The following is an 18,194-nucleotide window of genomic DNA, read 5'->3' as shown; positions in this document are numbered from 1 at the left end:
AGTAACAGGCAATAGGGAGAAAGTAGGGCTTCTTAACTCTTCTTTGCATCAGTCTTCATGCAAAAATAAATTATAGCCCAACATACCAAAAAGAGAATACCTATCTAATCTTAACTAATATAAATCACCAGGAACTTACTGATCACATCACAGAGTTCTAAAAGAGCTGGCAGATGTTATCTCAGAACCATATCTTTCAAAAATCCTGGATCACTGGGGAAGTACCTGGGGAATGGAAAAGGGCTGATGAGGTTCCATCTTTAAGAAAGGGGGGAAAAATAGACCCAGGAAATTAAAGACCAATATCAATACCTGGGAAGATCCTGGAGAAGATAATAAAAAACAGATCTGTGAACAACTAGAAGCAAACAAAGTTACAACTCATAGCCAGCTATAAAAATGTGGGATAGCCATCACCACAAGATGGATTTGTAGCACACTGACAAACCATACTTAATGAGTAGACCTCATCCACATAGAAAGAGAAGTAAGCAGTGGGGTACCATAAGGCTCTACCTTAGGCCCAGTACTCTTCAATATCTTCATAAATGACTTAGATAGGAGAATAGAAGGGGAACTCATCAAATTTGCAGATGACACTAAACTGGCAGAAATAGCCAACATCCCAGAAGACAAATTCAGGATCCAAAAAGATCTTGACAAACTTGAACAATGGGCCCTATGCAACAAAATGAGTTTCAGTGTGGAGAAAAGCAAAGTTATACATTTAGGCAGGAAAAATCAAAGGTATAAGTACAGATTATGTGAAACCTGGCTCAAAAACAGTAACTGTCAGAGGGACCTTGGAATCCTAGTGGACGATTACTTGACTATGAGCCAGCAGGGTGCAGCAGCAGTCAAAAAAGCTAATACAATCCTGCGTTGTATAAACAGATACATAGAATCAAGATCACATGAAATATTAGTATCTCTTTATAAAACCCTAGTGAGACCACACCTGGAATACTGCAACCAATTTTGGTCACCACACTATAAAAAAGATGCTGACAGTTTGGAAAATGTTCACAGAAGAGCAACTAATATGATCAAAGGCCTGGAGACTAAAACATATGAAGAACTACTGCAGGACTTGGCAAAAGAAAAGAAGATATAGTGGTGACATGATAGCAGTGTTCCAGTATTTGAGGGGCTGCTACAAAGAAAAACAGGTCAAATTATTCTCCAAAATTCCAGAGTGCAGGACAAGAAACAATGGTTGGAAACTAATCAAACAGAGTGTCAGAATCCATTTATATTTCATTTCTAACTATCTCCTCTGAGCTAAACCCAAATCTCATCTTCCCCTGGATTCTGCCATTCCCAAGGGGGCGAGGGGACAGGCATGGGACTTTATGGCTTTCACTTCCTCCCTTAAATATAACTTTTATTTATTCTGCCTGCCTGCTATCCATCACAATATAATCAATTGCTTTCTCACTAGGCATTCCCTCTCAACTACGGGGAAACTAGGAAAGGGGGCTGGGGGAAGGGAGTAATGCAACCCTCCGGAATCTGGTTTGTTTCTCTGAATGAAGTGTCAGGAGGGTGGAAATGATCCTGCTGCAAATGGACTGTTATCTCTCCTTTCCCACAATGGGCTTAACACCTAGATCACAGGTCAGCAACCCGCACCTCCAGAGTCTCATGCGGCTCTTTCAGCTGTCTCCTGTGGCTCCCAGTCCTCCGCCATGTGCAGTCCCAAAATAAATAGTGGGACTAAAAAAGTTCAACCAATCAATTCAAACTTCTCATGGAAAAGAAAAAACTTGTGAAGTTTGAATTGATTGGTTGAAGTTCTTTGGTTTCTGGGACTACCCACAAACCTCTTCTTCTTTGGACTGCACATGGCGGCAGTGGAGGAAGAGATGGGAGGACTGCTGGAAAGGTAAGTAGTGGGTCAGTCAGATGGGGCATGAAGGTGTGGTGGTGTTGTTTCTGAGCAGCATATGGAGTCTCGGGTGCTGCCAGATCCCCTCCTTCGAGTTTCAGTGTTTCTCAGTCCATGCTGATCTCGCCTTCCTTACAGTCTCCCTCTCTTTGTTTCAGCTTGCTTTCTGCATTTGGGATGAAGACTCAAGAGAGGGAGACTGTAAGGAGCGTGAGATCAGCGAGGGCTGAGAAACGCTGAATCTCGTGTCTTCATTCCAAATGCTTGCCTTTTGCAATGCAAGCAACTGGGATGGCTCAGCAGAGGGAATGGGCATTTCTCTGCACGCGCTGATCAGCAGGCATGGAGAAACACGGATTCCCTGTGCGCCCTTGCGAGATATGGAGGTGCTCCAGGGAAGTAACTGGGATGGCTCAGCAGAGGGAATGGGCGTTTCTCTGTGTGTGCTGATCAGTGGGCGTGGAGAAACGCAGATTCCCTGTGCGCCCTTGTGAGATATGGAGGTGGCAGAGGGAATGGGCGTTTCTCTGCACGCGCTGATCAGCAGGCATGGAGAAACATGGATTCCCTGTATGCCCTTGCAAGATATGGAGGTGCTCCAGGGAAGTAACTGGTATGGCTCAGTAGAGGGAATGGGCATTTCTCCACAGGTGCTGATCAGCGGGCATGAAGAAACGCCGAATCTCATGTCTTCATTCCAAATGCAGAAAGCAAACTGAAACAAAGAGAGGGAGACTGTAAGGAGTGTGAGATCAGAGCGGGCTGAGAAATGCCAATTTCATGTTCCTGGAAATCTCCCTTGATTTCCAATTGTGAAGTTCAGGGCCAGCCTTACAGAGTTGCCAGAGCTCCCGTGGGCCTGGGAGGATGCATACACAGGGGCACTGATCAGCTGATGATTCTGTAACACCAGCCCCAACCTCCGCCAATGGGCTCCAGTCGGCAGACGTCGGGCCAGCTGTTCAGAGTCACCAACAGTGGAGAGGAGCGAAGTGTGGGCCTGGAGCACCTCCATATCTCGGCAAGGGCACTAAGCTGCCTGAAAAGCAGCCACTGCTGCCGCCGCCACCAACCTTTCTGTTTTTTCTGCCCAGCAGGCAGGCATTGCCACTCCTGCTGCCAAAGACGCTCCAGCATCTCGGCAAGCGCACTGGGCCACCCCGCTCCTTGGGGCTCGCTGCTGCCATGGGGGCCGGCATGGGAATTTGTTTCTGTGAGTTAAATCAGAACCAAGCAGCAAGTGAAAAAGTTAGCAGCAGTAACGGGAGTGGTTTTAATTGCAAAGCGTCCCCATGGAAGTCAATGGAGGTGCCGCGGCTGGCCTTTTGAGTTGGTGAGTGAATGAGAGTGAGAGAGAGATGTTTTTTGAGCAGTGTGAGTGAATGAGAGCATGAAAGAGGCTTTTTAGAGCAAAAGTGATGGAATGAGAGAGAGAAGCTTTTGCAAACAAAACATGAGTAAATGAGAGCGAGAGAGAAGCTTTTCCAAGCAAAGGCGAGTGAATGAGAGCATAGGGGGCAGGGCGGCTGCATGTCTCCCCTTAGCCTCCACTGTTCTGTCAAGCCTCTTGTTTTGTGCATGCACGCACATGCCCATCCTTCTTTGCAGTTCCCAGTTTTTTCTTTTCTGAGGGAACCGGTTCCGAGTGGCTCTTTCACTGTTTCAGGTTGCTGACCCGTGACCTAGATCTTGGCTAATCCAGAACTGACCAAATGAATTGTGGGGTGGGGTTTGCTTGGGGACACTTTAAAAATATCGATCTGTGAGGGAATTCTTCAGATCCTGTCTATTATGCCTGCTATCTCCTATTTCTTAGTAAAAGTTCCTGCTTTGAGAATCTTGTCTCCAGGATTCCTACTTTCTTAAGATGTGGGCTGAAGTGGGTTCTAACACATAGAAGCACCATGGAATTAAGGAGAAACTTCCTAACAGTGAGGACAATTAGCAATTTCCTGGACAAATTGTGGGCGCTCCACACAGTCTTATCTGAAATGGTATAGGTTCTCCTGCTTGAGCAGGGAGCTTGACTAGACCTTCCAGCTCTATTGTATTCTAAGAAAGGGGGGAAAAAACAGTCCAACCTATCGAAAGCAAAACTGTAAAGACAGATTAGGAATGCAGGTCAAAACAGGCAAGAAAATGGTAAGACAACACCTATCCATTCTACATGAATTCAAAGCACTAGGATAGATTTTATTCCAGGGTTATGAACACACTGGCAGAAGTGATATCAGAATCAGTGAACCATAAGAGACTCCCCAAGTTGGTGTCCTGACTCAGTAGGATTTTTTTTCTTACTGACAGACAGCTGATTTCATCACCAAAGCTAATTCTTTTGACAACACACTTTCCAGATTTGAACAGGAGCCACTAAAAATGACTCAAGATAACCCTTGGACAACTGTAGACCTACCTAGGAAGACAATCTTCTCCTTGTTGGTTAGTTGCAAAGTCGTGTCCAACCCATTGCAACCCCATGGACAATGTTCCTCCAGGCCTTCCTGTCCCCTACCATCTTCTGGAGTTCATTTAAGGTTATGCCTACTGCGTCAGTGACTCCATCCAGCCACCTCATTCTCTGTCGTCCTCTTCTTCTATTGCCCTCAATCTTTCCCAACATTAGGCTCTTCTCCAGTGAGTCCTTCCTTCTCATTAGGTGGCCAAAGTATTTGAGCTTCAACTTCAGGATCTGGCCTTCTAAAGAGCAGTCAGGGTTGGTATCCTCTAGGACTGACTGGATTGATCGCCTTGCAGTCCAAGGGACTCACAGGAGTCTTCTCCAGCACCATAGTTCACAGGCCTCAATTCTTTGGTGCTCAACCTTTCTTATGGTCCAACTTACTTTTTTGTATATATTTTATTGGTATTTTTTAACATAACATAAATCATTCAGTAATTTGTAAAGAGTATGTTGTCTGGGTAACTTTTATAAGACAATCTTTAACAGTTGATTTCTATAATCTATATTCCATATGTTAATTTCAGTTGATTTCCCCTTTCCCCAAAGTAACTTTCTTTGCAAAATATTAGATTAAGACAATTATTATTTTGATTAACAATAATTAAGTATATAGTTTTTCCAATAATCCCATTTGTCTTTTTAGTTGCCTTATCATAAATCCTGTGCTTATTTTAGCTTATTTCTGCCCCCCAAATTCTAAATATTCTTACTAGTGACAATTTTTTCAACAATTAGCTACATTTACATTGGTGGATTTAATTCTATTTTTCCATATAAGCCCTCTCATACTTTTGTATTTCTTAATAAGTAAAAAAAATAGAAAGAGAAAAGAAAAGAGAGAGAGAAAAGAGGAAGAAGAAGAAAGAAAAAAGAAAAAAAGAAAAAAGCACTGAAATACAAAAAATAACATACTACTTAAAATATGTATCCCTCCTAATTTAATATATATTTATTCCCTCAATTTCTTATTCTTTTTGAACATAGCTGAGAATGTAATTTATTTAAACTTTAAGCATTCCATTCAGTAGATCTAATAATCTAATCCTTTATCATTCAAAATATATATTTTTATGCTTTTCTTATCATCACATTTAAATAACTAAAACATTTGCTTTATTTAAATCATTTCAACGTTTTTTTACAGAAAAGAAAAGAAAAACATATTGTATTAATTTTAAAAAATCATCCCTCTAAGAGTAATATATTTCAAAGTTTTTCCATTTCTTTAGCTATATTCAAACAAATGTTTCTTATTGTATTTGTTAACAAAAAGAAGAAAAAAATCATCTCTCTAAGAGTAATGTATTCCAAAGCTTTTCCATTTTTTGCCATATTCAAACAAATGTTTCTTTTTTAAGTTTTCTCTCTGATAAGTCCCATCATCTATTTTCTGGATTTCCGTTTTAATCTTTTTTTCTCTGGCCATTGCCTTTCTTAATCAGTATGTTTTGTTGCCTCATTCGTTTCCCTGTAAAGTATTTTTTCTCATTCTTTTTCTTATCTTCAAAGTTGCTTGGACTTGTTGAAATATTTCCCATTTGAATTAAATCATGATTTTTTATTTTATATGGTTTCATCTTTAAGTCTCTATCCTCAGAATTATGTTCAGTCATCTCTACTGTATTTTCCTGGGAAATTTCTTGGAGTGAAATTAAGTTGGAGATAAGTTGATTCATACTCTCAAGGTTGTTCTGTATTTCTTTGTAGTTTAAAATCATTGTCCTTTGAAATTGTTGATGCTTATCATATGTTTCCTTTTGTGAAGTATTTATTGCTTCAGATTTGTTAGTCTCACTTTATTTACACAGCTGCATTTTCCAAGAACTTTGAGGGTCAAAGAAAAAAGAATCCTCACCCACCAGTAGGTGTCAGAGTTTGCTCATTTTTCAGGTCTTTCTAGTCTTTTCTCTCTCTCTAAAGGATAAGTTTTGCCACTACCGGTAACCAAAAGGAGGGAGTATAATCCCCCTCCTTTTTTTCCAGAGATCTCTTATTTTTGGGACTTCTTCTTCAGGAAAAATAGGTAGGATAGAGAAAATCAATATTCTTACTCAGATTCAAGCATGCTGTTCTAAATCTGCTTAGTTTAAAAGCTTATGACTTCTGTTGTCTCCAACTATGACTGGATATGGAGTTAGCCAGTCTTTTCTTCTGTTGGTTTCTGGGAGGCTTCTCCTGGACCATTCGGGGAGACCGCTGTCACTCCTAAGTCCCTGGGATTTCCTTCCTTCATTCCACCCCTCCAGGGTGGGTTCTGGCCCCTTAGGGTCCCCCGAAAAAAGTTTCAGCAGAAGAGTTCAGCATTCCAAATCCTCAAAAAGCTTGCTGGAAAACAGGAACAGGAAGTCCCTCTTATGGTCCAACTTTCACTGTCATATATTGCAACTGGGAAGACCATAGCCTTCACTATCTGCACTTTTGCTGACAGGGTGATGTTTCTGCTTTTTAGTGTGCTGTCTAGATTTGCCATTGCTTTCCTCCCCAAGAGCAAGTGTCTTTTAATTTCTTGGCTACAGTCCCCATCTGCAGTGATCTTGGAGCCCAGGAAAATAAAACCATCAATCTTTCCCAACATTAGGCTCTTCTCCAGTGAGTCCTTCCTTCTCATTAGGTGGCCAAAGTATTTGAGTTTTAGCTTTAGGACCTGGCCTTCTAAAGAGCGGTCAGGGTTGATCTCTAGGACTGACTGGTTTGATCACCTTGCAGTCCAAGGGACTCGCAGGAGTCTTCTCCAGCACCATAGTTCAAGGACTTCAATTCTTTGGCGCTCAGCCTTTCTTATGGCCCAGCTTTCACTGCCATACATTGCAACTGGGAAGACCATAGCCTTGACTACACGCACTTTTGTTGTCAGGGTGATGTCTCTGCTTTTTAGTGTGCTGTCTAGATTTGCCATGGCTTTCCTCCCCAGGAGCAAGCATTTTTTAATTTCTTGGCTACAGTCCCCATCTGCAGTGATCTTGGAGCCCAGGAAAATAAAATCTGTCACTACCTCCATTTCTTCCCCATCTATTTGCCAGGAATTGAGAGGGCCAGATGCTCTGTTGCGAGTTTGGAAAAAGTATAGACATAAGCTAAATTATAAGATACCTTTATGGGCAATACCGAAACACATAATAGAAAATATAAGTGTTGGGTTTAAACATGATGTGACTACATATCAGGAAATTTTAAGTTTGGAAAGGAATGTATGGTATTTGAAGCCGTATAATATCTTACGAGAAGAAAAGATTGTTCAAACTTGGTTTCAGTATGGGCAATTACAGGCCAAGTGGAAAGAAGATCAGAAGATTGGTTTTTCAATGACTGATGAAAATTTGGTAAAGCAAATTAGAGATCAAGGTCAAGCACATATCAAACGGATATATCTTGCACTGATAGAAATTGATTCAGAGACAGAACTTGTTAAAGACTGTATGATAAAGTGGGCTCAGAATTTTCAATAAGTCATTACAATGGATACTTGGGAAAAGATTTGGGTGAGAAATGTAAAATTTACGCAAGCTCAAAATTTAAGAGAGAACTTTTATAAAATGTTTTATAGGTGGCATTTAGATCCTAAAAAACTAGCAAGTATGTATCCGAACTGCCAGCCTCAATGTTGGAGGTGTGGTGGTGAAGATGCAACGTATTTACATATATGGTGGACCTGTAAAAAGGTTAAAGCATTTTGGATTAAAATTTGGTGGAATATGCAGAAGATATTTAAGAAAAGGATAAAGTTTTGTACACAATTGTATTTACTGGGCATTACTACTGACACTACTGTTGTGGACACTAAGTTGATGTTGAATTTAATTACGGCAGCAAGACTTTTAGTAGGGCAATATTGGAAGAAGGAAGAACTGCCGACTATAGAAGAATGGACTTTAAAAGTTTCCAACCTGGCGGAAATGGCAAAGATCTCAGCGTATTTGAAAGACCATTCGCAACAGAGATATATTGTGGAGTGGAAAAAATTAATTGATTATATCCAGAATAAATATGGGACTAAAAGGTTTCACTTAGCATTTGAATAAGTATTGATGTGATATTTATATTGCTTGTAGTTATTTTATAAGAGTTAAAGTGCGATAGATTTAATAGTTTATTGTTGTTTGCATATGGTAGATTATGATTGTTTCTACTTTTATACCTTGTATTTAGCTCTGGGAAGTTGGGGAGGGGGAGGGGAGGGAGGGAGGTGTTGGGGAGGGTTGGAAAGAGGGGAGGAAGTTGGGGGGGGGTTGTTTTGTTTTGTTAAAAATAAAATGTACTGTAAAACTTTTCAATAAAAAGAAGAGAGGGCCAGATGCCATGATCTTGTTTTCTTAATGTTAAGTTTCAACCCAAGTTTTGCACTCTCCTTCTTCACCCGCAACAAGAGGCTCTTTAGTTCCTCTTCACTTTCTGCCATTAGAGTGGTATCATCTGCATATCTTAAGTTGTTGATATTTCTTCCGGCAATCTTAATTCCAACTTTTGATTCCTCTAACCCTGCCTTTCTCATGATGTGCTCTGCATATAAGTTAAATAGGCAAGGCGACAGTATACAGCCTTGCCGGACTCCTTTCCCAATTTTGAACCAATCAGTGGTTCCGTGTCCAGTTCTCACTGTTGCTTCTTGACCCACATATAGGTTTCTCAAGAGACAAATAAGATTGTCTGGTACTCCCATGTCTTTAAGAATTTGCCACAGTTTGTTGTGATCCACACAAGCAAAGGCTTTGGCATATTCAATGAAGCAGAAGTAAATGTTTTTCTGGAACTCCCTAGCTTTCTCCATGATCCAGCGTATGTTGGCCATTTGATCTCTAGTTCCTCTGCCTCTTTGAAATCCTGCCTGCACTTCTGGTAGTTCTCGATCCATATACTGCTGTAGTCTAGCTTGTAGGATTTTAAGCATAACTTTACTAGCATGTGAAATGAGTGCAATGGTGCGATAGTTTGAACATTCTTTGGCACTGCCTTTCTTTGGAATTGGAATGTAAACTGATCTTTTCCAATCCTGTGGCCACTTTTGAGTTTTCCAAATTTGCTGGCAAATTGAGTTTAGCACTTTTACTGCATTGTCTTTTAAGATTTTGAATAGCTCAGCTGGAATACTGTCACCTCCACTAGCTTTGTTGTTGCTCAGCTTTTCTAAGGCCCACTTCACTCGAGGTCAGTGACCATCTCATCGTGGTTATCAGGGATGTTAAGCTCATTCTTGTATAGTTCTATGTAATTTTGCCACCTCTTCTTAATCTCTTCTGCCTCTGTTAGGTCCCTGCCATTTTGGTCCTTTATCATGCCCATTTTACATGAAACGTTCCCTTCATCTCTCCAATTTTTTTGAAGAGATCTCTGGTCCTCCCTATTCTATTGTTTTCTTCTATTTCTTTGCACTGCTCATTTAAGAAGGCATTCTTATCTCTTCTAGCTATTCTCTGGAATTCTGCATTCAATTGGGCATATCTTTCTTTTTCGCCCTTGCCTTTTGCTTACCTCCTTTCCTCAGCTATTTGCAAAGCTTCCTCAGACAGCCACTTTGCTTTCTTGCATTTCTTTTTCTTTGGGATGGTTTTAGTTGCTACCTCTTGTACAATGTTGCAAACCTCCATCCATAGTTCTTCAGGCACTCTGTCTATCAGATCTAATTCCTTAAATCTATTTGTCACCTCTACTGTATATTCAACAGGGATATGATTTAATTCATACCTGACTGGCCTAGTGCTTTTCCCTACTTTCTTCAGTTTAAGCCTAAACTTTGCAATGGTCTGAGCCACAGTCAGCTCCTGGTCTTGTTTTTACTGACTGTATAGAGCTTCTCCATCTTTGGCTGCAGACCATATTGTCAATCTGATTTCTGTGTTGACCATGTGGTGATATCCATGTGTAGATCCATCTCTTGGGTTGTTGGAAAAGAATGTTTGCTATGACCATCGTATTCTCTTGACAAAATTCTATCAGCCTGTGCCCTGCTTCATTTTGTACTCCAAGGCCAAACTTGCCTGTTATTCCGGTTATCTTTTGGCTTCCTACTTTAGCATTCCAATCCCCCATGATGATTAGGACATCTTTTTTTTCATGTTAGTTCTATAAGGTGTTGTAGGGCTTCATAGAACCAGTCAATTTCATCCTTGGATTCGCACTGAGATCATTCTGTCATTTTGGGGATTGTATCCCAGTATTGCTTTTCCTACTCTTTTATTGACTATGAAGGCTACTCCATTTCTTCTGGGGGATTCTTGCCTGCAGTAGTATACCTGATGGTGGTCTGAATTAAATTCACCCATTCCTGTCCATTTTAGTTTGCTGATTACTAAGATGTTGATGTTTAGTCTTGTCATCTCTTGTTTGACCACGTCCAGCTTGCCTTGATTCATGGATCTTACATTCTAGGTTCCTATGGAGAAAAAATCTTTACAGCATTGGACTTTCCTTTCACCACCAGATACATCCACAGCTGAGCGTCCTTTCGGCTTTGGCCCAGTTGCTTCATTCTTTCTGGTGCTACTAGTACTAGCCCTCTGCTTTTCCCCAGTAGCATATTGGATGCCTTCCGACCTGAGGGGCTCTTCTTCCAGGGTCATATCATTTTGCCTTTTGGTACTGTCCATGGGGTTTTCATGGTCGCCATTTCCTTCTCCAGTGGATCACGTTTTGTCAGAGCTCTCTGTATGACCTGTCCATCTTGGGTGGCCCCGCACAGCATAGCTCATAGCTTCATTGAATTACGCAAGCCCCTTTGCCACAACAAGGCAGTAATCCATGAAGGGGAGGAAGACAATTTAGAAGGTAGCAATTCTAAGTGGAGAATCTCCATGTTTTCTTTTCCAGCTGTCTGCTGTTTTAAGAATGCCTAGATTTTAACAGCACACTTTGCTTTTTTTTTCTTTTGATTTTTACTTTCAAAAATTAATCTACTGGTTGAATGCTGATTTAATATAATCCCCTGCTGTATCTTAAACTCATTTCTTTTTTGTGTTCTTTTTATTCTTTTATTAGCTGCCATAAATCATTTCCATCTCTTCTGCATGGAGCCTTGGCAACTTAGCATAGTGAAATAGATCTGCTTTGATTTACAGGTGAAACTCGAAAAATTAGAATATCATGCAAAAATACATTTATTTCAGTAATGCGACTTAGAAGGGGAAACTAATACATGAGATAGACTCATTACATGCAAAGCAAGATAGTTCAAGCCGTGATTTGTCATAATTGTGATGATTATGGCTTACAGCTCATGAAAACCCCAAATCCACAATCTCAGAAAATTAGAATATTGTGAAAACGTGCAATATTCTAGGCTCAAAGTGTCCCACTCTAATCAGCTAATTAAGCCATAACAACTGCAAAGGGTTTCTGAGCCTTTAAATGGTCTCTCAGTCTGGTTCAGTAGGAATCACAATCATGGGGAAGACTGCTGACCTGACAGTTGTGCAGAAAACCATCATTGACACCCCCATAAGGAGGGAAAGCCTCAAAAGGTTATTGCAAAAGAAGTTGGATGTTCCCAAAGTGCTGTATCAAAGCACATTAATAGAAAGTTATGTGGAAGGGAAAAGTGTGGAAGAAAGAGGTGCACAAGCAACAGGGATGACCACAGCCTGGAGAGGATTGTCAGGAAAAGGCCATTCAAAAGTGTTAGGAACTTTCACAAGGAGTGGACTGAGGCTGGAGTCAGTGCATCAAGAGTGTTATGTATCCAGGTACAGCCTCTGCATAGCAGCAGCCACCAGGGGGCGTTGGTCTGGACGGTTTTGGTGGGAAACCCAGTTTCGGCAGAAAACCTAGGGCCAACCCCATTGGCTAGCTGCCTACCTGGCGAGGTATATAAGGAGGCCAGGTAGCCCTTGTTCTTCAGTACGCTACCCCCCCAATAAAGAGCTGAACACGTACTCCGGCTGGTGTCTCTTCCTTGCATCGGACCCACTACATTACAGTGGCGACGAAGGTGGGATCCTGCTGACAGAAGAGCTGAAGTCACTAGGGGAATGCACTGCAAGCTGAGGGGAAAAGGCATTTTCCTTCCTCCTTCCCCCCCGACATGACCGCCAGCCAACCAGACCACACCGGTCACCACAACCGCGACTTAAGACCCGAAACCAACCCTGCGATGGCACGGGCTGGACAACACCACGAATTCGACACCCGCCACCCCGAGACATGGGCCCGGTATCTGGCTTACGCCAAACTGTACATGCAGTTCAACCAGATCTCGGAGGACGGCGCGAAGGCGGCAGCCTTGCTCTGCATTGGGGGACCTGCACTCCTAGAGGTCGCCGTGAACCTGTTCGCCCCAGAAGCCATCAATACCATCTCTTACCAGGACCTCATTGCTGAGCTCAACGCCAACTTCCAGCCCCGGCGGTCCAAATTGGCCGCGAGGTCGCAGTTTGAAAAAAGGGACCAGCATCCCGACGAGTCCGGTGCCAAATTCCTCACCGCCCTATGAGAAGCTGCCGTTGCCTGCAAGTTTTTGAACTTGGAGGAGTGGCTATGGGACAGGCTGGTTTGCGGCCTACGAGACAGGCGGCTGCAAGAGTGCCTGTTCAAAAAAGAGGAGGTTTCGCTCCAGGAAGCAGAAGACACCATCCTGGCCCATGAAGTGGCCTGTGGGGCCATCCAAGCAGTCCAGGAGACCAGAACCAGCAGCCAGGAGGTCAGCATCCACCGGCAGGTCGCCACAGCCGAAGACGAGCAAAGCATCGACCTCCTCCAGTAGAAGTCGACCCCCGACCATCGAGGCAGACACCCAGACAAGCCCAGGCCCTCTAGCAATGCTACCAACCCACAGAAGTGCGCAGGGTGTGGTGGAAACCACGTGCGCAGCCTCTGCAAGTTCCGGTCGGCCACATGTCAGGCCTGCAAGAAAACAAGCCACATAGAGGCGGTCTGTCATAGCCGCCGCCCCTGAGAGGAGATCCACGAGCTGCAACAAGAGGAATCGCCGTTCGAAGGTACTGGGTCCCCGACCAAAACGCGAATTGGTTTTGTTGAGAGCCGGCTGGCCATCCACCACACGGGCAGCCGCCGTCTGCTCAAACCCAAAATAAGATTAACAATCCGCTTGCAAGGCGTTCCTTGCAGCACGGAGCTTGACTCCAGATCCGCAGTCTCCATCATTTCGGACGAGACCCTTAACTACATTAATAGCCGGAGCAAGCAGCAGATTAAATTACAGCCTAAAAATTTAACCCTGACCGATTTCCAGAATTCGCCGGTCAAGGTAAGGGGGGAGACTACCGTTTTGGTGGGTTTTATGGGTCGTGAAGAGCTCCTGGAGGTTGTAGTGGTAGAGGGCTGGAGAGCCAGCCTAGTCGGTCTAGACTGGTTTGAGGCCCTGGGAATCACAGTCTCCGGGATCCACCGGATCCAGGGTGACTCCGTCGAGGCCGTCTGCAAGGAGTTCGCAGACTTCTTCGATGGGACGCTGGGCAGGTACCCAGGGCCCCCCATCTCGTTCCAGCTAAGCCCGAACGTTCCCCCCATTAGGGTCCAGCCGCGGCGAGTCCCCTTCGCGCTCAAACACAAAATCGAGCGTGAGCTGGATAAGCTGGTGGCCCAGGAAATCTTAGAGCCCGTAGATGGGGGGGAGTGGGAAACCCCAATCGTCACCCCGCTCAAATCCAACGGGAAGATAAGGATCTGCACTGCCTACAAGTGCTCGGTGAACTGCACCCTAAACCCGCACGCTTACCCGGTCCCCACGGTCAGCCACGTTCTCGCTTCCCTCCAAGACGGTGCCATTTTTGCAAGGCTCGATCTTGCACAAGCGTACCAGCAACTCACAGTTACTAGGGCAACAGCTGACATTCAGACTATAGTAACACAGGGGAGCGTTCCGGGTGAACAGGCTGCAGTTTGGGATCAGCGTAGCTACTGGCATTTTCCAGGAAATCATGGAGAAAACACTCAGGGGCATCCCAGGAGTCTGCCCTTATTTTGATGACGTCCTGATTGCAGGAGCATCAGCAGAAGAGCTGGCAGGTAGGCTGAGGGAGGTACTATCCAGGCTGCGCACAGCTGTCCTCAAACTAAAGAGGGAGAAATGCAGCATAGGTGTTCCCTCCACAGAATTCTTGGGATTCAGGGTAGATGCCAAGGGAATCCACCCCACAGAGTCCAAGGTGAGGGCAATCAAACTGGCACCCACACCCAAGAACAAGGCAGAGCTACAGGCATTCCTGGGCCTGCTAAATTTCTATCATACATTCCTCTCACACAAGGCAGCCATTGCAGAGCCACTTCACAGGTTACTGGATAAAAAGTCAGCATGGGCCTGGACTTCTGTCCATGAGCAAAGCTTTAGAGCATTAAAAGCACTGCTGTCTGACAAGTCCACAGTAACACACTTCATAGAAACAAAGCCCATATGCATTGTGTGCGATGCATCCCCTTATGGCGTGGGCGCTGTTCTCAGTCACCTTGAGCCTAATGGGGCCCAAATTCCCATTGCTTACTATTCCAGGACGCTGTCTGGAGCAGAAAGGAACTACGCCCAAATTGATAGGGAAGCCCTGGCAATCGTGGCAGGAATTAAAAAGTTCCATGATTATCTGAATGGCAGGGAGTTCACTGTCTACACGGACCACAAACCACTCCTGGCCCTGTTCACAACGGACAAGCAGATGCCCCAAATTCTGTCCCCCAGAATGCTCCGGTGGTCCATCTTCCTTGCAGCTTACAATTGCAAGCTGGTGCACAAGCCAGGGAAGGAGATGGGCCACGCAGACGGCCTAAGTAGGCTACCCCTTGACACCACTGAACCAGACCCGGCACCAGCAACGCAGATCCTAGCTCTGCAGGAATTACCAGAATGCCCAGTTCATGCCAAGGACATTGCCAGCAACACAGCCACTGACAACATCATGAGCAGGGTACACTCATGGGTTTGCACAGGGTGGCAAGACAAGTCCACAGGGCCTGAGTTCCAGGCCTATCTCACGAGGTGTCATGAGCTCTCCATGCACAGGGGTTGCCTCCTCTGGAGAAGCAGGGTCATTATCCCCACCGCAGTCCGGGGCAGGGTATTGGAATCATTACATGAAGGACACCCGGGGGTGGTTAGGATGAAGGCACTGGCCAGAAGCTACCTCTGGTGGCCAGGGCTGGACAAGGACATTGAGGAACGGGTCAAGGCCTGTTACACGTGCCAGAGATCCAGGCCAGAAATGCCACACGCACCAGTACACAGGTGGGAGGCCACACACACACCCTGGTCCCGCATCCACATTGACTATGCAGGGCCATTTCAGGGCCAACTGTTCTTAGTGGTAGTGGACAGCCACTCCAAGTGGCTGGAGGTAGTCCCTGTTCCCAACATGACCTCGGCTAGGACAATCCAGGTGCTCAGAGCTCTCTTTGCCACACACAGCCTCCCCAATGTCATTGTATCAGATAACGGGCCTCAGTTTACCGCTAATGATTTTCAGGCGTTCTTGAAGGCGAATTGGATTAGACACGCCACCTCCGCGCCCTTCCACCCATTGACTAACGGGCAAGCCGAACAGATGGTAAGGACGACCAAGGACACACTCCAGCACATCATCAGCGGGGACTGGCATCAGAGACTGGCAAAATTTCTGCTTGTCCAACACACCACACTGTGCGTTGCCACCGGGAAGAGCCCAGCAGAACTACGATGGGGACAGCACCTCATCACCAAGCTTGACCTTTTGCACCCTGACCGTGTGGCAGAAGACACAGACAGGCCCACATCACATAGGGTACTCAACGTGGGGGACCTGGTTTGGGCAAGGAACTATGGGGCAGGACACACATGGATTCCAGGGACAGTGGTTGACAAAACGAGGCCTCTATCCTACATTGTAGGGGTGGAGGGGGATCAACACATCAGGCATCATATAGACCAGCTCAGAGGAAGGGTCCCTGAGTGCACCACACATGCCCAACCAGACAATCACACCCCAGAAGAGGCCAGACCAACTGCAAACCACACGAACCCTGAACAGGAGGAAGATGGCCTCCTACAACCAGCCCTGCAGCAGCAGGGCATCATCGACGGCAGGAACGTAGCAGCCGAACCTGACCCAGTGCAAGAACCTCATGAGCCAGACAGGATGGGCCAGGGAGTCGCCACACCCAGACGGTCCACCAGGCCCCACAGGACACCTGCATACCTAGCAGACTATGTGTGCAAGTGACACTCACACACAAGTATTCATCATGTTGTGTTGTAAATAGTTATGCATGTGATATAGTTCCAAGTGGTTCTTCTCTAAGAGGGGAGGGGTGTTATGTATCCAGGTACAGCCTCTGCATAGCAGCAGCCACCAGGGGGCGTTGGTCTGGACGGTTTTGGTGGGAAACCCAGTTTCGGCAGGAAATCTAGGGCCAACCCCATTGGCTAGCCGTCTACCTGGCGAGGTATATAAGGAGGCCAGGTAGCCCTTGTTCTTCAGTACGCTACCCACCCCCAATAAAAGCTGAACACGTACTCCGGCTGGCATCTCTTCCTTGCGTCGGACCCACTACATTACAAAGAGCCACCACATACAGACGGATCCTGGACATGGGCTTCAAATGTTGTATTCCTCTTGTCAAGGAGCTCCTGAACAACAAACAACGTCAGAAGCGTCTTACCTGGGCTAAAGAAAAACAGACCTGGTCTGTTGCTCAGTGGTCCAAAGTCCTCTTTTCTGATGAGAGCAACTTTTGCATCTCATTTGGAAACCAAGGACCCAGAGTCTGGAGGAAGAATGGAGAGGCACACACTGCAAGATGCTTGAAGTCCAGTGTGAAGTTTCCACAGTCTGTGTGGATTTGGGGAGCCATGTCATCTGCTGGTGTTGGTCCACTGTGCTTCATTAAGTCCAGGGTCAACGCAGCCGTCTACCAGGAGATTTTGGAGCACTTCATGCTTCCTTCCACAGACAAGCTTTATGGGGATGCTGACTTCGTTTTCCAGCAGGACCTGGCACCTGCCCACACTGCCAAAAGCACCAAAACCTGGTTCAATGACCGTGTGATTACTGTGCTTGATTGGCCAGCAAACTCGCCTGACCTGAACCCCATAGAGAATCTATGGGGCATTGCCAAGAGAAAGATGAGAGACATGAGACCGAACAATGCAGAAGAGCTGAAGGCCACTATTGAAGCATCCTGGTCTTCCATAACACCTCAGCAGTGGCACAGGCTGATAGCTTCCATGCCACCCTGCATTGAGGCAGTAATTGCTGCAAAAGGGGCCCAAACCAAGTACTGAGTACATATGCATGCTTATACTTTTCAGAGGTCCGATATTGTTCTATGTACACTCCTTGTTTTATTGATTGCATGTAATATTCTAATTTTCTGAGATTGTGGGTTTGGGGTTTTCATGAGCTGTACACCATAATCATCACAATTATGACAAATCACGGCTTGAACTATCTTGCTTTGCATGTAATGAGTCTATCTCATATATTAGTTTCCCCTTTTAAGTTGCATTCCTCAAATAAATGAACTTTTGCACGATATTCTAATTTTTTGAGTTTCACCTGTATATTAGTATTGAACTTTCACTAAAGGACTTTGTGTTTTATATTTTTCTTTAAAAAACCCTCTGGTCTTAATCTTTTAACATTTCTAATAAAAAATCTCTTCTCAATGATTTTTGAACCTATTCTATTCTGCTTCTCCTGTCTTTGAGAGGAGCTCTTTATGACTGGCTGAAAGGTTTCATGTGTAAAAATTTAACTATTGAAGTACAGGTAGTGCTTGAGTTATGAATGTTATAGAACCTGCCCCTTCCATTTGTAACTCAAGGATTCATAGGAGTGAATCTCATACCTTGAACGTGATCACTCCCTGCTTTTGCCCACATGTTCACTAATTGAATGCATGGCTTGTTAAGTACACATGAGGTCTCTCAGGGTG

This window comes from Vipera ursinii, assembly GCF_947247035.1.
Source record: "Vipera ursinii genome assembly, chromosome: Z".
Classification (NCBI taxonomy): domain Eukaryota; kingdom Metazoa; phylum Chordata; class Lepidosauria; order Squamata; family Viperidae; genus Vipera; species Vipera ursinii.
Note: the sequence above shows the minus strand (reverse complement) of the source record.